Here is a 20,519-nt window from a genome sequence, read left to right on the forward strand (position 1 = left end):
GCCTGTGGTGTGAGCTTTGGGAGAAGCTAAGCGTGCTCTCCTAGTCACAGCAGACAACATCCAGGGCTGGAGAACAAGCTGGAGGAAGTGACCAAAGCCATGAGGAGGTGACCTGCCTCTGCGGCCACGTGGCCAGCACGCTGCCCCAGGGTCATACTCCACCGTAAGTGGTGACAAACTGGCTCAAATGAAATCTCTCTTTGGGTAACTATAAATGCTAGATATCCCCAAAAGAAGGTGAGTCATTTTAGCTAAGGTCGCTGCTGTGGGCACGAGTCCTGGTTCCTGTAGATCCTCTGACCCAGTCTCCCGAAGCAGAAGCAGCTGGGCGAGGCTGTATCCAGAGGGACCCTCCTTTCTTGTCCCCACAAGTTCCCACACATGCTTACACCATGTCTTCTCGTTCGTTGAAGGTGATCCATGTGTGGGTTCCTTCGATCTTAAACAAGCGAACCAATTCGGAGCACCCTACTGTTATAACAAACATCTTACATAGACGAGGTGGAAGCAGACTGAATGTCCATCGGCTGGTGAAAAGGATAAACCAAATGTGGTATACACATAGAGTGGAATACGATTCAGCCTTAAAAAGGAAGGAAACCTTGTCACAGGCTACAACATGGATGAACCACGAGGACGTTACACCAAGTGAGATGAGCCAGTCACAAAAAGACAAGTACTGTAGGATTTCACTTACGTGAGGGATATAAAATAGTCACGCGCACAGAAACACAAAGCAGGAGGGTGGTTGTCAGGGGCTGGTGGGGAGGGGAAGTTGTTGAATGGGTATAGAGTTTCAGTTTTGCTAGTTGAAAAAGTTCTGGAGGTCTGTGCACCACAATGTGAATGTATCAATACTTAACACTACTGAACTGTGCACTTAAAAATAGTTAAGATGGTAGATTTTCTATTATGTATTGATTACCACAATTTAAAAATTTAAACATTATTAGAAAAAAATCTTACATAGACCGTTCAGATCCGGGGACCATTTGATTTCACTGCAGCTGAAACTTTTCTCCTTATACGTCTCGATCGTGATGGTTTATAAGGTGTTTGTCTCTAAGCCCTCGGGGACAGTTATAGTGGTTACACTGCTGCTTAACTTTTATAACAAACAGAACGCTTTTTACTATGTCAAACGTGAAATTGGGTTCCCAAATGGTTTCATTTTCAAATCCAAAAGGGATGGTTTAATTTTACATTGGTTAGTAACACCTTTGGCTCTCTAGGTTACAACCATTTTTATATGTTATCTCATTCAATCCTCGTAACAACAAACTTCGGGGAAGATAAGGTAGATATTATAGTTTTCATTTCACAGATGAGAAAACTAAGGCTTAGAGAGTATATGTGGCTTGTCATAAGTCACAAATCCAGTTAGCAAATCTGAGTATGGAAACCTAGATCCCCAAACTCCCAGGACAGAGCTCTATGCTATGAAAGTAATGAACATAGTAGGTACCGGTTCACTTTCATTTTGGCGTCCTTAAAGTTGATATTTTGGTAAAAATCACAATTTCGTGAGGAAGCAAATTTCCCTCTTCACCATGAGAATCATATCTCTGGAACTTATCAGTTTGGGGAACATGAGAAATAACTAAGACACCTGTGTTCCACGGGTCGCAATATAATTTAATTGGGGTCAAGGTCAAGGACACTTTACAAACAAACTTTTGTAAAGGGATGGCGAATTTACCCTCACTTCTCACAGTACAGAAGGTCAGATCTGGGAGTCTGGGACTGGGCTTTGTCCATTTGAGTCTGGGTCACAGGGAACAGGGCTGAAGTTGAGGGTCAGGCTGGGAAAGAACCCTGAGTGGCCGTTCCCAGTGTGGCCTTGATGTGACCCTCATTCTCCATTCTATGAGTGTCTCTGTCCCAAATGCTGCTTTCTTTTCTTTTTCTAAAAAATTTTATTGGAGTATAGTTGATTTACAGTGTTGTGTTAGTTTCAGGTGTACAGTGAAGTGACTCAGTTATACATATACGTATATATATTCAATCTTTTTCAGATTCTTTTCTCATATATAGGTTATCAGAGAATATCGAGCAGACTTCCCTGTGCTCTACAGCAGGTCCTTGCTGGCTGTCTGTCTTATATATAGTAGTGTGTGTATGTTCCTCCCAAGCTTCTGATTTATCCCTCCCCCACTGCCCGCCCCGACGTTTCCCCTTTGGTAACAAGTTTGTTCGTGATATCTGTAAGTCTGTTTTATAAATAAGTTCGTTTGTGTCATTTTTTTTCCCAATTAGGTCCCACAGATGAGTGATATCATATGATATTTTTCTTTGTCTGACTTACGTCGCTTAGGATAATCTCCAGGTCCACCCAAATGCTTCTTAACTGGCATTTTCCCCCTTCCTACCCAGTTATAATCAGATTAGAATGCAGAAAGTTATCCTTGGTCCCTCTCTGCCCCTTCAGCAGCTAAAGAAGAAAGCAATGGAACTGTCATCAAGGACAGGGTACATATTTAAACAAACATTCCCTTCTGTTAAAACAACTTAAAAAAACTCAACATTAGCTTAGCGAGTTGGATATACCCTGTCTACTGAGAAAGCAAGCGACCTTGGTTTTGTTGACTTTTAAAAGAGTGTTGATGTTCTCTAAATCAGAAATATTAGGAATTTAAAAGGTATTAGACATCATTTGGGGAAAGGAAAGTGAGACAAATCTAATTTTCACAAAGTCCTCTAGAATTTGTTTGTTGACCCCGCATTTCTCAGAAGCTTCCGTTTACAAAATTTTCGACCTGCACACACACCTACTAGATTTGCTCCCAATAATGTCAAGCTCTTCCAGAGCTGGTTTTCTTTGAGAATGAGGTAAATTGTTCGGATGCGCACTGAAAGTTTTAAACAGAAGAGGGCACTAGGTCAGAGAGCATCCAACACCACGCTCACGAGAAATGTAAGAGAGCCGGAGAGAGGAGGAGAGGGAAGGAGGGGCGCGCGTGGAGGAGGGAGAGGGAAGGAGGGGTGCGCGTGGAGGAGGGAGAGGGACAAAACCGGAGCGGAAGGATGGAAGGACAACTGATTGATGGGGATTCATAATCAAGCCCAATTGCAGCTGCAAGTCAGGAAGGAAGTGAATCTTCACGTGATTTCTCTTTCATGCTAGAAAGCAACAGGGATTTGGTGCAAGGCTTGGGGCTTGAGGTCTTGTGCGTGGTACTCAGAAGAGAAGAGGGTGGCTTGAGAGGACTGGAAGAGGTAGATAGCGTGCTGAACCTAAATGCTACCTGTGAACAAAGGAAACAAGTTATTGAAGAGATCCTGTCTGTGTATTCACTGTGTACATATGACAAAGGCTAGACTCTGATGAAACACATAGTTTTGGTCTTACTGCCAAATTAGCTCTATTTAAAAAAAATTTTTAACATGGAAGTGTTTCTGTAAATTTTGTAAAATTCTATCCTAGAAGGAAAAATACTGTACTGTTTTTGTCCATGTTGGAACATTCCTTTTCAAATATTTTGGGTAAATTATTGGGAGAAGTGTCAGAGGATTTAGCTTTTCTGGTTAAACCTAAAAAGGAAAACTTCATAAAATGATGGCTTTGGAACAGATATTGGAGTCATACAGTTCAAGATAAATATCCCAGTATCCCATCATAAGAATAATTTCTTGATTCTTAGGTTGGAGGTTTTCCTTTCCTGGGAAAATTGCCCACATTGTCCTTTACCCGCCTCTCCCCAGGATGTGCAGAAAACGGTTAACTAACCTCTTCCTGCTATAAGAAAGTCTGTCCAGAGCAGTACTGACCATCGATAATATAGTGCCAGTTATGAGTGTAATTTTCAATGTTTTAGTAGCCACATTAAAAAAAAAGGAAAAAGAAGCAGGTGAAATGAATTGTCTTAGTATATTTTATTTAATTCATTATATCCAAAATATTATCAAGTCAATATGTCATCAGTAAAAAAACCTATTACTGAGCTCTTTTACTGTTTTGGTGTAAGTCTTTGAAATCCAGAGTATTTTACACTTACGGCATATGTCAGTGTGGACGAGCCACAGTGAAAGGCTCGCGAGCTGCGTGTGGCTAGTGGCTACTGTACTGAATAGTGCAGATCTGGAACATATTATTTTTTGGTCATGAAAAGATAAGCAACCAATCCGTGAAGTGGCAAATTTAATAATGTGTCTAAAAGATGCACTGCCAGGACTTCCCTGGGGGCGCAGTGGTTAAGAATCCGGGACACAGGTTTGATCCCTGGTCCGGGAAGATACCACATGCAGCGCAGCAGCTAAGCCTGTGCGGCACAACTACTGAGCCTGTGCTCTAGAGCCCTGGAGCCATGACTGCTGAGCCTGTGTGTTGCAACTACTGAAGCCCGCGCACCTAGAGCCCGTGCTCCACAACAAGAGAAGCCACCGCAATGAGAAGCCCGCGCACCGCAACAAAGAGTAGCCCCTGCTCGCTGCAACTAGAGAGAGCCCGAGCACAGCAACGAAGACTCAACGCAGCCAAAAGTAAATAAATATATAATTTTATATATAAAAAAAACGCACTGCCTATCTATAAGTCTAATTCTACCTTAATGTTTTTCAATTTTTTTTGTGGTAAAATAAACATAGTGTAAAATTTAACTAGTTTTAAACGTACAGTCTACCTCAACTTTTAAAATAATCTGTTGCACAGTTACTAGAATACCAAATATGTTTTTCACTCAGAACATGTGCATAGGGAGCTTCCCTGGTGGTCCAGGGGTTAAGACTTCGCACCTTCCATACAGGGCGTGGGGTTCGATCCCTGGTGTGCCGCACCGTGCAGGCAAATAAACAGATATTTTTTTAAAAAAGAATGTTTACATAATTTTCCCCCTCCTGTGCATATAAGAACAAGAAAGTAAAGTTTCAGTGTGAAAGTAATATTTTTTTTCATTTTCAACAAAATTATTAAACTACTTTTGAAACACAAATTTGGGGAGTCATTTCCCCACTACCTAAGAATCTCGTAGACACCAAACTCAAAACCACTAAGGGAAAGAAGAAACTAACACACCATTGTAAAACAATTATATCCCAATAAAGATGTTAAAAAAAAATAAAATAAAGTAAATGAGAAAAACAAACCACTAAGGGAAAAGTCTAAGAGACTGGTATCTGAGGAACAATAGCTGCTTTCTAGACTAAAAACAGACATTAAGGGAAAAATTTATATTAGTTTTGTAAATATTGAAATAGTATTTTAATTATACTGATGATGCTATTATGGGTCTTACATTTCTCCATAAAGATCAACATTTCTCTCACTAATAGGGCTTCCTCTATTCTTCTTAAGTAATTAAATACAAATGAAACTAGAATATTCACAATAGTATAACTCAAACGATCCAGTGAACACAGTGTTTTAATTCTATTTTTCATTTCATCTACAATTTTACATTCAGAACGGAGTGAATTGTATATGAATAATGTGGTATTAACCCTTACTGGAAAAACTTAACTTTTATATTGTCTGAGTTGTATGAACTTAACTTTCCTAAAACTTTTGTATTTTTTTTTTTTTTTTTCGGTACGCGGGCCTCTCACCGTTGTGGCCTCTCCCGTTGCGGAGCACAGGCTCCGGATGCGCAGGCTCAGCGGCCATGGCTCACGGGCCCAGCCGCTCCGCGGCATGTGGGATCTTCCCGGACCAGGACACGAACCCGCGTTCCCTGCATCGGCAGGCGGACTCTCAACCACTGCGCCACCAGGGAAGCCCAAACTTTTGTATTTTTGAGCCCTCTCTCTGTAAGTTTTGCTACCTCATGTTGCTCTGTACAGATGACTACGGTTTTTATGGATTCTTTGAACTCAGAATGGTGAAGCAAAACAAGAAATGATTGAACATGCTTGTCTGCTGAGGACACTTTGGTGGTTGCCCCCGCCCCCCGCTCCCACCCCAGTCCTTTGGGCACACCTAGAAGTCAGGTCGCATCAGATTCTTCTGCCCTGGTTACTCCGCAGCCGGGGTCGCTGGGTTAAATACGTTCTCCCGTTATCTCAGCTGGCTTGAAATAACCTACTGAACTTACACCTAAATACCAGAAAAGTCAGTCTAGAACCAGATCATTTCCTGCACGGCTGTTCATCTGCTTGGCTTTGCTGCCAAGTTACCACGTCTCCTTTTTTTCTAAGATGATCTTTAGACACTGGCCATTTCATGGATTTGCTCTCTTTGTCAATATTTATATTTACCAATGAGTTTTTATATTTGTTACTTCATAGAAATAAAGATTTTTAAAATTTTGGCTAAAGATTTCCCTCGGTAAAGAGAAGGGTATCCTACTCTCCCTTTAGGAGTTTCTTTACCCTCTACTCAGATGCACAGGCTCTGGATGCATAGGCTCAGCGACCATGGCTCACGGGCCCAGCCGCTCTGAGGCAGGTGGGACCTTCCCGGACCGGGGCACAAACCCGTGTCCCCTGTATCAGCAGGCAGACTCTCAACCACTGCGCCAGCAGGGAAGCCCTCCTTTCTTTTCTTTTTTAAAGTTTATTTTTAATTTTATTTTTTCCAGTTTTATTGAAATATAATTGACATATAACATTGTATAATCTTAAGGTGTACTACATAATGATTTGATATATGTATATATTGCATCTTTCTTTTCCTACTCTCCATTCAGTTTAAATGCCACTGAGTTCAATAATGTCCAAGCAGCCCTGGCAAAATTTTGGGCTCAGAAATTTACCACGTGGAAACAGCAGCAGTTGTACCCTATCTATAAACTTACAATTCTGCCCATTCAACTAGGATATTTGTAGACGCAGAGAGCCTTAGTAGTACCCTCTACAAAGCACCCTCCAAAGTTCAATGCTTTAAGTCTACAGACTTGCTATCCCTGTCCAGGAAGAAGCGGTCTGTGCTCTGAGTGTTGCTTTCTCTGTTTTCCCTCTTTTGAACATTCCTTCCTTTCGAAAGAATGTTTATCTTATTTTTTCCCCCACCCATGGTATATTTAGGTGCATTGAGGAGACCTAGGTTTATTGTTTATTTGTAAGTTATAAGGAAACGAGGCCCCCTCATCCATCCTGATGGTGAATTGACATAACATAAAGATCCTGGAGCTGGGACAAGGATATACGTGGCTACGTAGTGGCGAGACAAGGACATTTTTGGAGTTGTATGTATGGGAAGAAGAGTATGTGTTTTAGTGTATGTGGTAGGGAAGGCAGCAAAGGATATACTGAAAAAGTTTTTTCTTCCAAAATTTTTCTATTCTTCTGGAAAGAGCACTCGTGGTATTGGTAAGAATTCGTGCACTCTCTCATCTATGAGGCCCGTGCACACAGTGCAGATGTGAGCCTGAAGGCCACAGTATCTCTCATGCAGCAGCTGGCTTGAGAGAATAAAGTGAAACTGGCAAGAGAAGCAGAGAAGAAAGATGGAGAGGGGGGAGCCTGCTGAAAGTAAGAGGTCTTGATACAGTTGTCCTTCCCTGTCCTACAGTTCGACGTGTGAGCCAATAAACTTGTTGCCATAGTTGGCTAAGCTGGCTCAAATCAGCTTCTGTCGTGTGCCACCAGGGGTCCAGCTAATTCAATGTGTAAAGTGAAAAGTTCTTTCTCCTTTTACCTTCTTTCCCGAAGCTACAATGACAGTTCTATAACCTTCACCTCTAACTCACCCTCAGCATACACTATTCCTACCATACTGAGAATGATCTTTGCATTTCATGGAGGCTGGAGATCAATTAACTTTATAATTTTAAAAAGGCGTGGACTTCCCTGGTGGTGCAATGGTCAAGAATCCGCCTGCCAATGCAGGGGACACGGGTTCGAGCCCTGGTCTAGGAAGATCCCACGTGCCACGGAGCAACTAAGCCCATGTGCCACAGCTACTGAAGCCCGTGCACCTAGAGCCCGTGCTCCGCAACAAGAGAAGCCACCGCAGTGAGAAGCCTGCGCACCGCAACGAAGAGTAGTCCCCGCTCGCCGCGACTAGAGAAAGCCCGCACGCAGCAATGAAGACCCAACACAGCCCAAAACAAACAAACAAATAACTAAATAATAAACAAATAAAAACTTCCCTGAAAACCATGAGGGAGTTTGGGTTTTTTGTTTGTTTGTTAGTTTTTGTTTTGGGTTTTTTAAATAAAATTTATTTATTTATGGCTGCGTTGGGTCTTCATCGTTGGGTCTTTGTTGTTGCGCACGGGCTTTCTCTAGTTGCGGCGAGCAGCGGCTACTCTTCATTGTGGTGCGCGGGTTTCTCAATGAGGTAGCTTGTCTTTGTTATGGAGCACGGGATCTAGGTGCACGGGCTTCAGTAGTTGTGGCACGTGGGCTCAGTAGTTGTGGCTCACGGGCTCTAGAGCGCAAGCTCAGTAGTTGTGGCGCATGGGCTAAGTTGCTCCGCGTCCCCTGCGTTGGCAGGTGGATTCTTAACCACTGCGCCACCAGGGAAGTCCCAGGAGTTCGGGTTTTTAAAAAAATAATTTTAAAAGGTGTGGATTTATCCTCTTGTGTTTTAAAACTTTAAAAATAGCCATGTGTTATTTTTCTAATAAGAAAAAAGCTAACTTTATTCTAAAAAACTAAATCTTCAGATAAGAAAGGATAAAATTCAAATCTCTGTTTGAGGACCCTTGATTTCTGGATAGGTGTTAGAATAAAGCAAAACAATCTCTGCTTTAAAGTATTTTCCCACACTTTGCTCAAAATTGTTAACACAGCAAGGAAGTTCCCCTCTTATCATTTATTTCTGCTCTCATAGTAAAAGTGGTCTGCCTGGCTTTGTAGGCAAAGTGCTCTACTGTTTGACTTAAAAGTACTTAAAAATGTTTTTTTCTTATTTTCCCTCCATTTTGCTCAAAGATGCATAATGTTGTAAATAAGCTACCTTTATCTTACTATTACTACTAATGTAAACCAGATGGGACTGGGGCCTTCCCACCTTCAGAGACTTAGGAAAACTTTGTGCTGGCACCCACGTAAATTGATGGACTGTCAGAGTCCGGATCCGGTTTTGAGATTTCTGTGAATCCCTGGAAGCTTGCTTCCTCAGGGCTCCCTGTGTCGCTGCCCTAGGCCAAGATGGACGTTAGGAGCACTGTCTTCACTGTTTCCACTGAATTCCTTATCTGCCAAGTACTGCGTGAGGTTAATAACTTTGCTAAGGGTTTGTGAGGTCGCTGGACGGATGCATCTCACAGGGCACAGCCAGCTTTCTGTCATCTCAACAGCTCAGCCTCCCCAAAGCCCTGTTCACTGCAGTCAACAAATCCCTCTCCTTGTTCTAGGCTGGGCAGTGCTTCCTCACACTTGGGTCTCAGCTTCCAAGCAGGCTCGCCATGGAATTTTCCCAACAGAGGTGGGTCTCATTCCTAAGAGAAAAGATCACACCAGTTGCTAGGAGAATAATGTTTTCCCATTTGTTAAACTAAGACAGAGGAGTATTTGACACCTACCTGGGTCCACAGAGCTCTATCTGGCTGACACCTCTGTCATCTATCTCATTCACTGGAAAGGTTATTTCGGTGATGCTGCCATCTGAGAGTCTCCCTTTCTCTCTCTCCACGTGGTCCCTTTGAAAGATGTGAGCTGTAAAAAGGGAAAAACCTTCCTAATAAGTACACGTATGGAAAGAATTATCTCTGATCATGGAGTCTTTTATTTTTAAATTAATTTTTACTGGAATGTAGTTGATTTACAACATTGTGTTAGTTTCTGCCGTACAGCAAAGTGAATCAGCTACACATAAACACATATTGACAATGGAGTCTTTTAACTAATAGACTCTAGTCCTCTCGTCACGTTAACTTCCTAAGCATCATGTTTATTATTCGTCACCAAGGTTTTGAGGTCAGTTGGTATTATTATCTTTATTTAAAAGACAGGAGACCTAAGATAGAAAAAAAATTGTAATCAGTTACAAATCTAGGATTATATATTTCTTGGTGTCCTGGAATCATTTCCAAGGTGGTTTCAAACCACAGATCATGAATTACTAGCTTTAAAGATCAGTTTTTATGGTACAAATGTCCTCAGTAAAACTCGGAGAAGCCAAAGTCAACATTTACCCCCAAGTAATTCACATTCCAACTCTGGTACGTGAATAAGTCCTTATTCAGGAAGTTCTTCAGCGCCCCCTGGGGGAGTTCTTGCGATGAAGCGTTGTGCTGCCCAAGATGGTAAAGACGGTTTCAGAGGGTAGGAGAGCCATTCAGGTATTCATGGATACACACTGCGTTTATTTCTTTATGAACTTGTAAAAATTAAATCCATGTAACAAGAATTTGGAGGGGGGAAACATTATCTGATTTTCGACTATCTTTTGAGTGACATATGCACCGGGCACTACTTTGAGTCACTGCAAGGACACAAAGCTGTGAAAGATAATGTCCCTGCCCCCAAGAAACTCGCAATACGGAGGACACAGTAGTGAAATGATAATAATGATAATACCTAACCCTTACAGAGTACTTGCTCTGCGATAGTAAAGTGCTTCTCATCTAATCTTTTACAAGCAGCAGAAGAAAGTAAGACAGAGAGATAAGGAAGAATAACGGGTAATATTTATAGAGAACAGACTTGTGGTTGCCAAAGGGCAAGAGAGTGGGGGAAGGAAGGATTGGGAGATTGGGATTAGCAGGTACAAACTAGTATATAGAGGATGGATAAACAACAAGGTCCTACTGTAGAGCACAGGGAACTATAGTCAATATCCTGTGACAAACCATAATGGAAAAGAATATGAAAAAGAATATATATGTATGTAAACTGAGTCACTTTGTTGTACAGCAGAAATTAAACACAACATTGTAAGTCAACTGTACCTCAATAAGATTTTAAAAAAACTTTTAAAAGTAGGTAATATTTATTGAGCACTAACATATGCCAAGACACTTTTCTAAGTGCTTTACATATGTAAGTGCATCTAATTTTCATTGAAGGCCTAGAAGGTAAATAGTATTATTTTACAGGTTAACTATCAACAATTTAACCCTTACAACAAGCTTATTAATTGGGCCTTATTACTGTTCCTCTTTGCAGATGTAAACTGAGGGGTAGAGAAAATAAGTGATTAAATAACTTGGCCATGGTTACATATCTAGTAAGTGGTGGGACCAGAAATCAGAATCCTATCACCTGTGCATTTAATTTACAGGAAGTCAGCCATATGCACTGAGACTAAGGGAAGGATTTAAATGGGGAGTCACACGCTTCTCAGCTGCCACACGCTTTGGAGGGACTGTGTTATGGGAGATGAAGAGCTGTCCTGGGAACTGCCTGGCGGCCCAGCGGTTAAGACTCAGTGCTTTCACTGCTGCGGGCCTGGCTTGGGGAACTAAGATCCCACAAGCCTCGTGGCACCGCCAAAAAAAAAAAAAAAAAAAGGAACTGTCCTGCTCAGTTCCTGTGTCTTTCACAGCTTGGACATTTCGCCAAGCCACGGCTGACTTTAGCTTTGTAGTGCTGAAGGAGAGTGCCCTTGACCTAGGGAGAGCAGTAATTGCTCTCTAAATTGGCACCTTCTTAGGAAATTTCGAGAGATCTTTTGCACTATGACATTTTTTGTCCTTGCTCGCTGACTTTGGAGCCTAACTCCTGTGTAAGATGTAAGGCTGCTGTATACAGTGATGGTAAACTGAGGACAAATCATCATTGACTCAGGAAAAACTTCATGGAGGGGCTTCCCTGGTGGCGCAGTGGTTGAGAGTCCGCCTGCCGATGCAGGGGACTCGGGTTCGTGCCCCGGTCTGGGAGGATCCCACATGCCACGGAGTGGCTGAGCCCGTGAGCCATGGCCGCTGAGCCTGCGCATCTGGAGCCTGTGCTCCACAACGGGAGAGGTCACAGCAGTGAGAGGCCCGCATACCGCAAAAAAAAAACCCCATAACAAAACAAAACAAAAAAACAACCAAATTTTAATATTCTAAGCTAGAGAAGAAAATTAATTCTTTGTATTCTCTCCATAAAAATAATATTGCAAAATCATCACATGAAGAAAAGAGAGAGTATGTGGCCAATGAACCTAAGAAAATTATTTTAGAGGCATGTCACACAGTTGATTAATTAAAAATAGTACAGTATGTTTTAATTTTCTTTCTCCACTCAGGCAACCAAATAAAAATGCAACCTTTGTAAGTGGGCTCTGGGATTCTCTAGTAGAATATAAGCCACTTTCGGGCTTGTTGAATTGTGAACTGTGCTCCTTCGCCGACCTCGAATCACAGGAGAACACAGAATAGGGAGAAGCCAGCCCGACCTCGCCCTCGGCCTTGGAGATGCTGTGGAGAAGGTACTATTTGTGAAAGCCAGCTTTCCTCCTTGAAAGGCGGATAGCAGTCCCTACTGCAAGGCCCAGACTGGGGTTTCATGTGAGGGAGAGTTTATCTGGGCAGGCTGAGGAGTGTTGAGAGCAGGGAGTCTGGAGCCAGCCCGCTTAGGTTTCCTGCCTGGCTCCACTACTCACTTGCTGGTGGTCTTGGAAAAGTTGTTCTACCCTTTCAGTTGCCTCAGTTTCATAATCTGCAAAATGATGATAATACCTTCCTGACTGGGTTGTTATGATTAAAAAAAAAAGATTAAAAGGAAATACATGTTTGATCAACACTACCTATTAAGATGATGCCAGATTTCCCAAGCATTTTGTTGGTATTTAGGACTCTGATCTCATGTAAGTACGGATATTAGCAATTACTGTACTTATTCATAGACTCTTGAATATTAATTTGAACCACAGAACTATTTTTATTTCCCTCTCTCCTTTACGTTATGGGAGTTTCCAGTCTTTCCTATAGGTTCACAGTATTTTAAAACTCTCAATTCCTCTTCCCATCTATTCCATTCTTTTCTGTCTGGGATTCACATTTTAATTATGGTTCTCCTGTGACCTTTTATCCTCCATATTGATTGGCTTCTTGTCCTGGCCTTAAATTTCTCTCTTTCTTTTTGCTTAGCAGTCAGTGTCATCAGCAGATATGGAAAGCCTACTCAGACACAATGCGGCAGACAGGAAGAACAGGATACAGGAGCCACAGGGTGGAGTAGAGGGAACATGCCGGCAACCAGAGGAAAAGGGAGTGTCTGGAGAGGCAGATAGGGAGTGCGGCCAGAAACACTCAACCATCTGCAGCAGTGCCTTCTGTCACAGGCAGAACAGGGATGCGAAACAGAGGGGAATAGGGCTGCAAGGTGGCAGCAGTACCCGATGAATCTGGGGGAGAATGGGACATGAAGCTGGTGTCAAGGCTGAATCAGAGGGCAATACTTTTCATCCGTGATGTTTGGACATGAACAGTTGAAACAAGGCTGCATTTTAGATGTACGTGGTCAAGAGCACAGGCTCTGGAGAATTCAATCTCCAACTCCACTGTCTACTGTGTAACTTTGAACAAGTGGCTTAATCTCTCATAACTTCAGCATGAACTGTAGGATGGGATAATTATACAGAATTCATAAGATTTTTTTTTTTTAATTTTTTTTTTGCGGTACGTGGGCCTCTCACTGTTGTGGCCTCTTCCGTTTCGGAGCACAGGCTCCGGACGCGCAGGCCCAGCGGCCATGGCTCACGGACCCAGCCACTACGTGGCATGTGGGATCTTCCCGGACCGGGGCACGAACCCATGTCCCCTGCATCGGCAGGCGGACTCTCAACCACTGCGCCACCAGGGAAGCCCAAGATTTTTTTTTTAACATTTATTTATTTGGTTGTGCCGGGTCTTAGTTGCGGCTTGCGGGCTCCTTAGTTGTGGCAGGTGGGCTCCTTAGTTGTGGCACGTGAACTCTTAGGTGCGGCATGCATGTAGGACCTAGTTCCCTGACCAAGGATCGAACCCGGGCCCCCTGCATTGGGAGCTCGGGGTCTTAACCACTGCACCACCAGGGAAGTCCCAGAATTCATAAGATAAATGAACCCAAAGTACCCAGTGGTATACTGATAGGGGCCAATATTATAGTCATTATTGCTGTTATTGTTTACTACTGCTAAAATAATGCTGCCCACTCTGATTAGCTGACCAGTAGGAAAAATCCCCAGAGAGGAAGGCAAATAAATAATGGGAAAAGCAAGGCTTTTGGTGTGCTTTTCTAATCTTTAGGGAAATGAACGGAAAGGAAAATTTCAATTAACTCATTTTGCCTTAGCAGCATGGAAGAAGCAGCTAAATGGCCTTGAAAACTAGTCAGCCTGCAGATATGGAAATTTATTTCGGATCTTTCCCCATGGAAGATATTTACCTTTGTGTTTTAATTAACTACTATAGCATTTATCCTGAATTTTATTAAGAAACCAATTTCATTCAGAAAATTTAAAGAGTAATGTAATCTTAAATCACTAATAAAATGTCTTCATGTACATTTCATTTGGACTTTTAATTTTTTTTTTTTTTAGATGTTGGGGGTAGGAGTTTATTAATTTATGTATTTATTTTTGCTGTGTTGGGTCTTCATTTCTGTGCGAGGGCTTTCTCTAGTTGTGGCAAGCGGGGGCCATTCTTCATCGCGGTGCGCGGGCCTCTCACTATCACGGCCTCTCTCGTTGCGGAGCACAGGCTCCAGACACGCAGGCTCAGTAGTTGTGGCTCACGGGCCTAGTTGCTCCGCGTCATGTGGGATCTTCCCAGACCAGGGCTCGAACCCGTGTCCCCTGCATTGGCAGGCAGATTCTCAACCACTGCGCCACCAGGGAAGACCACTGCGCCACCAGGGAAGCCCACAAATAAGTTACTTTTAAATAACATTTTGGGACTGCCCTGGCGGTCCAGTGGTTAGGACGCCGTACTTCGAATGCTGGGGGCACAGTTTCCATCCCTGGTTGGGGAACTAGAATCCCACATGCCACACGGTGCAGCCAAAAATATTTTTTTTTAAAAAAGAACACTTTATTGCTTTTTAAAAATATTTGAAGTGTTTAAGATGGATTACACTTTATTCTAGTTAGGATTTCTAATAGTTTCCATGTCAAAAGCAATTTTTGTAAGCAGATTTTGCCTCCTTATCTTTGTTATAAAATTAAAAGTCCGGGGGGCTTCCCTGGTGGCGCAGTGGTTGAGAATCTGCCTGCCAATGCAGGGGACACGGGTTCGAGCCCTGGTCTGGGAAGATCCCACATGCCGCGGAGCAACTGGGCCCGTGAGCCACAATTACTGAGCCTGCGCGTCTGGAGCCTGTGCTCCGCAACGAGAGAGGCCGCGATAGTGAGAGGCCCGCGCACCGCGATGAAGAGTGGCCCCCGCTCGCCACAACTAGAGAAAGCCCTCGCATGGAAACGAAGACCCAACACAGCCATAAATAAATAAATAAAGCAAACTGTCAACAAGTAAAAATAAAGAAACACTATTATATTTTTTTAAAAAGTAATTTATTTGTGGATGGAATTAATACAATGCTTCCAACTAAAGCACTATTCTAAAGAGACGACTGCTTTTAAAATATATCAAGAACTTAAATTATGAAATGACATTAAGTACTTATTTTACTAGAAAACATTACATGGTAAAATTACACCTGCAACTCATGATGATTTGGCTTCCCTTCTATATTAAAAACTTTATACTTTCTGCTTGTTTTACCTGATTGCATTTGACGGTACAAATGTCATTCTCAAGAATTGTTTCATTGGATTCTGGAAACTTCACACGTTCCTCCAAAATTATTTTGGTTTTCATCATTCTCTCAGGCAGGCCTTTTATAACTTGTTTAATATACAGTGTTTAAGAGATTCTGACTTGTAAAAGGCAAGATGGTACCTAAAACAAAACATGAGTTTGGGGACTGGGTTCTTTTGCAGACCCAGAATATGGGAGAGTTATGAATAATTATCTTTGGAGACGCCCAGAAAGGGGCCGTGAGAGGTGTGGATACAGTGGCTCACAAATAAGGTAGGTTAACACCGTAATAGAACTGGATAGTTGCCCAGACCGCTTATTCTTTAAAGAGAGACAAAAGAAGAGATTTTTCTGGCTGTCCTTATAAAGTCTACATGGTTGTTGGTAATCTGGGATTTGCCCACCTGCAGTGAGGGAATCCAACAAGTTTTTTTTTTTTTTTTTTACGCGGGCCTCTCACTGTTGTGGCTTCTCCCGTTGCGGAGCACAGGCTCCGGACGCACACGCTCAGCGGCCATGGCTCACGGGCGCAGCCGCTCCGCGGCATGTGGGATCTTCCCGGACCGGGGCACGAACCCGTGTCCCCTGCATCGGCAGGCGGACTGTCAACCACTGTGCCACCAGGGAAGCCCAGGGAATCCAACAAGTTTAAAGCCTGTGTCAGTCACTCAAAATTCACAGCTGCAGCAGCTCGTGTGACACACGGCTTCCAACGCGGCCCTACTGATCCTCCTCCTCAGGTGTCCGTGTCTTTGTGCAGTGCCCTCCCACGCTGAGTTACGAATGGTTTGTATGACCAGTAGAACAGGGCATGAGTCATGGTGCATGACTCCCGAGGCTGGTCAGAAAAGACAGCATGGCATTTCTTTGTTCTCTTGGGTTACCCGCTTTGAAATGTTTTAAGGGAATACAGCCTTATTTAATCAGCTATAACTCAAAGTGCTCAAGGATTTGCCCAGAAAGAGAATTTCCAGTTTGGGAGGGACAAATGATTTATTGGCTACCACTCAGAGAATTTAGTCTTCTCCTTCATTCCTCGTGTTGAGTATCACTCCTCCCCTTAAGGCAGGTGCTAAGGGGTCCTTCTTCCACTTAACGTTCTGATATAAAAGTGGGGACAACCTCTTCCCTTGGTTAGTCTATCATACTGAAGACGGGCTGAGTAGTCCTAGGAAGATCTTAAAAAGAGACCTTCTTAGATAATTAGAGAAAACAAAAGGGAAATAGACAGAGAAAAGTACAAGATTACTGAACTTAGTACATGTATTATATAATCTTACTAATATTTGGTCTCTCTATATATGCATGTATATGTACATAAATGCACAGAAAAAAGTCTGGAAGCTTAAACGCTAAACTATCATTTATGGTTGTTACCCGTGGGACAGTGGCGGTATGGGATGGCTGGGTATGTGTGGAGGGTGAGGCATGGAAAGGAAAGCAGGGAAGGAAAGGAGACTTAGCTTTTTTGAAAGTCTATTTTGTATTATCTGAAAATTGATGATGAGAATGTATCAATGAATCACTTGTATAATTAAAAAGTGAACTGTGTAATATAAAAAACAGAAGCAACAGCAATCTAGTTACCACGTAGAGCTCTCCTATTCTGCGATTATTCTAGGACTACTGGCCACATCAGCCCTTTCCTACTGAATTCTTTAGAATGCTTTGCTACAAACTTTCTGGGTTTCTTTCTTCACTGGCTTCCACAAGGGATGTGTCTTTCCAAGACCCACTGTCAAAGAGACATCAAATTTGGCACCTTCAAGGTCAAGAGAGCAGATTGTGGGACTTCCCTGGTGGCGCAGTGGTTAAGAATCCGCCTGCTAAGGCAGGGGACATGGGTTCGAGCCCTGGTTCGGGAAGATCCCACATGCTGCAGAGCCACTAAGCCCGTGCGCCACAACTACTGAGCCTGCGCTCTAGAGCCCGCGAGCCACAAGTACTGAGCCTGCTGCACTCTAGAGCCCGCGAGCCACAACTACTGAGCCTGTGCTCTAGAGCCCGCGAGCCACAAGTACTGAGCCCGCACCTGGAGCCCATGCTCTGCAACAAGAGAAGCCACCGCAATGAGAAGCCCGCGCACCGCAACAAAGAGTAGCCCCATGCTCGCCGCAACTAGAGAAAGCCCGCGCGCAGCAACGAAGACCCAACGCAGCCAAAAATAAATTAAAAAAAAAAAGCAGCAGATTGCTCCATTTCCTATTGTACCGGTCAGTGAGAGCAACACTAATTCCGGTAGCAAAACACCCCAAAACACAGTGCTTAAAATAACAATCTTTTTTTTTTTTGCAGGTCACTGGCTTCAAGCTGGGGGTGGTTCTAGGCCCCCCCCCCCCATGTCTCTCATTCTTCTTGTACTAGCAGACTTCCCAGGCATGTTCTTCATATTGTGAAAGGCACATGTGAGAGAGGCAAGCAGCAACATGCAATACCTCCTAAGGTCAGGCTCAGAACTGTCACACTATCACCCATATTCCTTTGGCCAAAAGCAAGTGGAACGGTCTAAGCCCAACGTCTGTGGAGTGCAGAAACAGTCTGTCTCTAATGAGAGGAGCTACAAAACCACATTTCAAAGGGCGCGCATGGAGCAGTGAAAAATCGGGAACACTAATGTTATTTACCACTGTTTCTTCCTGGGACTTTCCAGCTTACTTCCAACTGACGGTAGAGGTGATACATTTCTTCTCATGTTAGCTGCAAACAGGAATGATTTGCCCCAGCAGGTGAGATCTGTTCCTAACTATAGAAATCAGGCGTTGTTGTTGCATACTCCTTAATATGCCATGCTAGGGTCATGGAGATGCAGTAGTGCTGATCATTAAGTCCTTACAAATATCAAAGTGGACAATGGTTCCCTTAAATGATAGGTTTTTTGTTTGTTTGTTTCTTAGCAGGAAATAGGGGATTAGGAATACTGCCCTAGAAAGGGTGCTGTTTGTAGTGTTCTGTTCAATGTGCATAAAAGGTTTCAATGTTATAAGGCTTTATAAATTCTTTAGTTCAAAAGAGTGGCAAGAGTCGCTATGTTTTACATACAACTCAGGAATCCATAAAACTTCATCTGAGTTCAGGGGATCTCTCTGACTAACCCTATTTGCTATCCAGATTTCCCCTACGTTTAAAAGTAAAAATCTCTTAAGAAGTACCCAGAGTTGCTTTTTAGGATAGGAGAGAAAGAATGCCCCTCTTCCCCCCCTCCCCCGCCCCCGCCTCCGCTCCCCGGTAAATAAACAGGCATTATTAGCTTAAAAAAAGAAAGAGATCATTAAATTCTTCGGCTCTTCAGGGACTTCAATCAGTAGGGCCTTTGACGTTTGAGCCCTACTCTAGGGTTATCTCCATGGTTCCCACGTCACTTTCAAGAACAGATACCACTTGTATTCCTCTGGGTTTCTTCTACGCTCAGGACTCGCTGTGGAGCCGCAAAAGGAGTGAGTCTGGAGCCGGGAAACGAACCTGGCGAATCAGTACTGCGCCAGGTCCACCGGAGGGCGGCTGCAGGAGCCCGAGAGGGGACCAGAGTCGGTCCCCACGCGCACCGGGACAGTCACTGTTCTTTGTTAAACAAATACAAGCCAATGCGGCGCCGGCCAACTGTAGTGGTGGGGGAAGAGATTGAGGCGTTTGTGTGCAGAACTGGGCGTAAGAAAGATCATTAATGAGGCGCTCCAAATGCAGGACAATCCCGGGCACCGTGTCATTGGCTTTTGTGCACTTGAAGGCGCGTGAGTGCCCTGCTCAGAGGTTCCCCTTTGTGTGAAAGTGGGGAAACCAGAAGCATGCGGCTACAGCTGGGTTTTCATTTTCGAATTCGCAGGCACCAAAATCCTCCCGCGCTCACCCACTCCCTCATTCTCGCGCCGACGATCCTCGGACTTAGGGTACTTCTCCGTCCGTCGCCGACCGAGCGAGCAGCGACAATGGCCCGGGGCGGGCGCCCGCAGCTTTCGGGGCTGAGCCAAGGGACCGCCCGCCGCGCTCCGCAGCTGCGCGCTGAGCCCCGCCGCCCGCCCGTCAGTTAACGCGGGCACCAACCGCCGCGCGGCCCGGCCGTTGGGCGGGTGGTAATTTCTGGGAATGGGGCGGGGTCCGCGGGGGTACTAGGCCGGGCGTTTGCAAGCGAGTAGGAGGAGGAGGAGGAGGAGGAGGAGGAGGAGGAGGAGCCGGCGGCGCGAAGGGGCGCTAGGCGGCCGGGGCGGGGCTCCACGAGCGTCACGGGCCGGGGCGGGGCCGGGGGCGCGCTCCGGACCGCCCGCGGCCCCACCTTCTACTTAGCCCAGGCTTTGGAGTCCAGACGGGAGGGACCCGGGCTAGGAGTTTCAACGACCTCCGGCCCCCACTGACTGTCAGGCTGCCTGAGTGCAGAGCAATCCCTTGAGGAGAAGGGCGGGAGTCCGGAGCTGGGGATGGGGTGACAGCCGGCGCCCGCGTGGGACCTCAGAGAGTGGCGAGGGTGTGTGCGTGCGCTCCGGGCCGGCGGCCGCTGCAGGTGCACGCGCGCCCCTACACGCCTGCCCGCGCTTGGGAGCCCCCGCGCCAGTCCCGGGCCGGGGCCGGAGTCGGGAGCAGGATGGGGGAGCCCCGAGCAGGGAGCGGGAGAAGTGGCGAGAGTCTTTACCTGAGAAGGCGTGCTTGGGAGAAGTTGGGGGCTACAGGGCGGGCGAGATTCGAGAGAGCCATCGAGGCCTGGTGGGCGGGCTGGTGGGGGCCGAGGGCGGCGGGTCCCCGCGGGGTATAAATAGCCGGCCCGGGTTTGACAGGCGCGGCGTTGACTGGCGGTGCCGCCCCCCCTCGCCGCGTGGGGAGGGGAGGAGCGCTCTGAGCGGGCGGGGTGGGGGAGGCGGACTCGACTGTCCTGTTGGCGGCGGCTGGAGGCCGAGGGGGAGGAGCCGAGGCGGGGGGTGGAGGGAGGGAGGGGGCCGGGAGCGGGGCGAGGGCGGGGGCCACCATTGCTCCCCGCGCCGGGCT

The 20,519-nt window shown here is 45.0% G+C and overlaps 1 long non-coding RNA gene across 1 annotated transcript; it reads right to left on the reverse strand.

The window, feature by feature from the left end:
- Positions 1-1,622: 1,622 nt before the first annotated feature.
- LOC137223390 (uncharacterized) lies at positions 1,623-20,307 on the reverse strand. Its single transcript, XR_010942847.1, has 3 exons — positions 20,170-20,307; positions 9,401-9,537; positions 1,623-3,241 (listed from the first exon to the last, which is right to left on the reverse strand). It is a non-coding gene; the product is annotated as an uncharacterized lncRNA (long non-coding RNA).
- Between the last annotated feature and the right edge of the window lie 212 nt (positions 20,308-20,519).

The sequence above is a fragment of the Pseudorca crassidens genome, chromosome 4 (assembly GCF_039906515.1).
Source record: "Pseudorca crassidens isolate mPseCra1 chromosome 4, mPseCra1.hap1, whole genome shotgun sequence".
NCBI lineage: Eukaryota > Metazoa > Chordata > Mammalia > Artiodactyla > Delphinidae > Pseudorca > Pseudorca crassidens.